Below are 4,009 nucleotides of genomic sequence, written 5' to 3' on the forward strand. Positions count from 1 at the left end.
CACTTTATAGACGGGAGACAGGTCCGCGGTCAGGAGGGTTGTGCCCTCAGGTTGTGCGTGGACGACAGCGGAGTCCCCTACTGCCAATACTGTGCTGTCCTCTGCCAGGCTTTTCCCGGGAGCTAGAGGCCAGAGAGGAGGGCTTTGTGGGCCCCTCTGCCTGGGGCCTGGAGTCACCTGTCCTCCAGGTCATCGCGGGCTGCCTGGTTCCCCTCAGCCTGCCTCAGCTGAGCCGCAGTCCGAATGGAGCCCTGTTCCAGCACCTGGCAAGGCTCCCAGCCATGGGAGGCACGGTGCCGGCTTCTCCCAGCCCCTGCAGGTGAGCAGACAGCCAAGTGGGGGCAGCTCAAGCTCACAGGCCAGGACTGTCAGGGCAGCTCTGGACACAGAGCCCTGTCTGCTTGTATGTTTAAGCAGAACAAAAACTGGCTTCTGTTTTAAGGGAGAGGGAGGGTGTGACCTTTGGGAGGCAGGGATTGGAGTTCATCACCCACCTCTTAGGGTCCCGGCATCATCTCTGTTATTCTACCCCTCATTCCCCACAGTGTGCCTCTTGGGCCTCCTCCTAAGTGTCTCTCTGAAGCCATCTCTGCTTCTCCTTCTCCCCCACTTTAGCTTGGCAGCCTCCTTGAAGCCTCATTACCCCCCACCTGGTCTCCTAGTACCTCTCCTCCTCCTTTCCCCACCTATTCTTGACAGAATTAGCAAGGATCATCTTTTACAATATAAATCTGACCTTGAACCTTAAACTTGACCTTGACCTTAAAACTGCTCAGGACTTTTCTTCGGTAGGTTCCTCTCCTGGCCCGTCTTCCTCTCTACTTCCCCGAGTCCTGAGCTTAGCCCTGCAGGAACTTCAGCCCCCCGCCCCACCCCGCACTGTCCGCAGCCCTCCTCCATAGACTGCTCTTGGTGCCCAGCCGCAGCTGGGCACTCACCCTTGAGAATCCTGCTCTAGTGCCTCTGACTCCTGCAGAGACTCGTTTTCGCCTCTGCCCACCCCCTCTTAGAACCAGGCCTTGATGACCAGGACTATCTGTCTGCAGAGGCAACCACTGTGTACAGGAGAGGCTTGGTCAGTGTTGATGGACACAGCCACTCCAGAGCTGCCACACAGACAGAACGTGCTGGCGTTAGGAGAAGGAGGAGCTTTGGGAGCCTGTCTTTCGGTCTTGGAGCTGGGCCACTTTAAAGCTCAGCCTCAGTTCCCCACTGCCCCATGGGGGTGAAGGCCACAGAGGGTGGGGGTGGAGGGTAAGACTATCCAGGGTGACTCTTTCTTTCTTTAAATGGTATTGGGGATTGAATCCTGGGGTGCTCTACCCCAGTCTGTTTTAATTTTTATTTTGAAACAGGGTCTCACTAAGTTGCTGAGATTGGCCTTGAGCTCGTGATCCCCCTGCCTCGGCCTCCTGAGTTGCTAGAATTATAAGTGTGAGCCCCCATGCCTGGACCTGGTGACTCTGTGTCTGAGCTTTGGCCTAGTGCTAGTGGTTTTGTAGAGTGGAAACCCCAGCTACTGTGTGGCTGTCATGAACAGGGGAAATCAGTGACCCAGACCTCCAGGAAAACAATTTGGCAACACATTCAGACATTTTGACCCTATTAATCCACTAGCAGGGATCCATCCTGAGGAAAAATTCCTGAACACAGAACAGTAATTGTGCATAAATATTTCTATTTTTGCATTATTCATGACCGAAATAGTCTAAATGTTTAGCAGAGAAAAGTTACATTAACCATCATGGACCAACAAAGTGGAGCCCATAAAACACTTATGTAGCCCATAAAACACTTTCTATAAAGAATATGCCATATGTACAATTCCTATACTGTGTTAAAACTTTAAAAGATTCAAAATTGCACATGCACAGGCGCCGCTGGCGGGGGTGCAAACACACACACACACCATGACCAGAACACACACACACACACACACACACACACACCATGGCCAGAACAGTGTAAAAATAACAATGCTCCCCTTACCCCCTGCCAAAAAAATCTGTGCTCAGGCAAAAGAAAAAAGAGTTCACAATCAAAATTTTCAGTGATTTATCTTTGAGTAGTAAAACTGGAAGGTCTCTAAAGGGTGAGTTCTACTTTAATAACTATATTAAAAATGTAAAATCCACCCAGGCTGAGCTGAGGGGGTCTCTCCAGTCTGTGTTCTCCTTGGGAGGAGTTGCTGTCTGTAGAGCAAGGGGAAGACACCACCGTCCCCTGAGTGCTGGCGCCAGACTCCCAGGTACATCATCGTGTTCCACTGAACCTCAATTAGCAGATGAAGCCCAGCGCCCCGGGCCCCAGCTCTGAGCTGCCTGAGGATAGAGCCCCTCCCTCCCTCCCTCTCTCCCTTCCTTCCTTCCTTCTTTCCCACTGAGCCATCCCCAGCCCTTTTTACATTCTGTTTAGAGACAGGGTCTTGTTGAGTTGCTTAGTGCCTTGCTAAATTGCTGAGGCTGGCTTTGAACTTGTGATCCTCCTGCCTCAGCCTCCCGAGCTGCTGGGCTTGCAGGAGTGCGCACCGCGCGCCCGGCTAGAGTCCCTGCTGTCTGTGGTGTGCTGGATCCCTGTGACTGTGACTCTCTGGTTGCTCAGGGGAAAGGACAGGTGAAAGGGACAATTGAGAGCACTGTGTCAACAGGGCAGGGGAGGGGCTGAGCCGTTCACCTGGTGCATTTCATAGAGAGGAAGTCAGTGTTTGGCAGCAGCTGGAGGAAGAGCGCTCTTTGCTGGCTGTAGTGGGAGTGGGGTGCTCTGCCTCTCCAGCCCAGCAGCCTCTTCCTGCCAGGACTCTCCACTAGCCCGAGCCCCCCATTCTTCTCACCGTCTGGGAACCAAGCCAAAGAGCATTTGTTTCAGGGCTGGGTTCCTGGCACCCCTGTGCATCACACTACCCTGGATTCAGAGCAGCAAGCCGCAGGTTGAGCTCAGCTCTGCCACCAATTGACTTGGCACCTTGGGCAAGCGCCGCCCCTCCCCACCCCCACCCCAGGTCCTGCGCCTTCAGTGGGTCTAGGCTCCATGAGATGTGCCAAACCCCAGGGCCAGGCAGCTAACAAACAAAGCAGGTCAGGTTAAGAGCAAGATCTGAGGTAAGAATTCTGCCAAAAGGGAGCCACTTCTGAGCCCTGGACAGTCATTGCTGTGCAGAAATGTGGGCACAGAGCTGCAAGATCCTCGGTTCAAGACAAACCAGAAACCTGGATTAAAAACATCTGAGCTGGACGCAGTGGCACCCGCCTGTAATCCCAGCAACTGGGGAGACTGAGGCAGGAGGATCGCAAGTTGGAGGCCAGCTTCGGCAATTTAGCAAGACCCTGTTTTAAAATATGAAGGACTGGGGTGAAGTGCCCCTGGGTTCAACTCCCAGTCCTCTCCCCCACTCAAAAAATAAATCTGGATTTAAAATTATAAAGGCTGACTCAAATTAACATCCATACACACGCAGGTGAAAGGAAGGCCCTCTGCAGGCTTGGTGCAGCCTATGGGCTGCCAGTTTGGGGCACCATGGGGCACCTGCCTCGGAGCAGCTCTGACTTTGACTCTGCTGCAGCCAGGGCAGAGCAGACCAAGGCCCCGGCCTGTGGGAGCTGGGAGGACGGGGGGAGGCCAGCCCAGAGCGGGGCTTTGCTTAGCCTTCATGGTTGCTTTTGCCAAGTGCATGGTCTCCAAAGGCTTCCTGCCGCCTGCTGCAAGTCCTGCCAGCTGGAACACGCTCCATGGACCAGGGCTTGTCATGGGCTGCACACTGCACTTGGGTCACAACAGTGTGCCTTTAAAGAAATCAGCTTCGAGAATGACACAGGCTGGCACCCACTGCTGGCAAGACAGGGGTGTGACTCTGTCACCTGAACTTCTCTTTCTTTTGGTTTTGATTTTTTTTTTTTTTTTGTACCCAGGATTGAAGTCAGGGGCACTCGACCACTGAGCCGCATCCCCAGCCCTATTTTGTATTTTATTTAGAGACAGGGTCTCACTGAGTTGCTTAGCAACTTGCTTTTGC

Source organism: Marmota marmota, unplaced genomic scaffold (genome assembly GCF_001458135.2).
Source record: "Marmota marmota marmota unplaced genomic scaffold, marMar, whole genome shotgun sequence".
Lineage (NCBI taxonomy): Eukaryota > Metazoa > Chordata > Mammalia > Rodentia > Sciuridae > Marmota > Marmota marmota.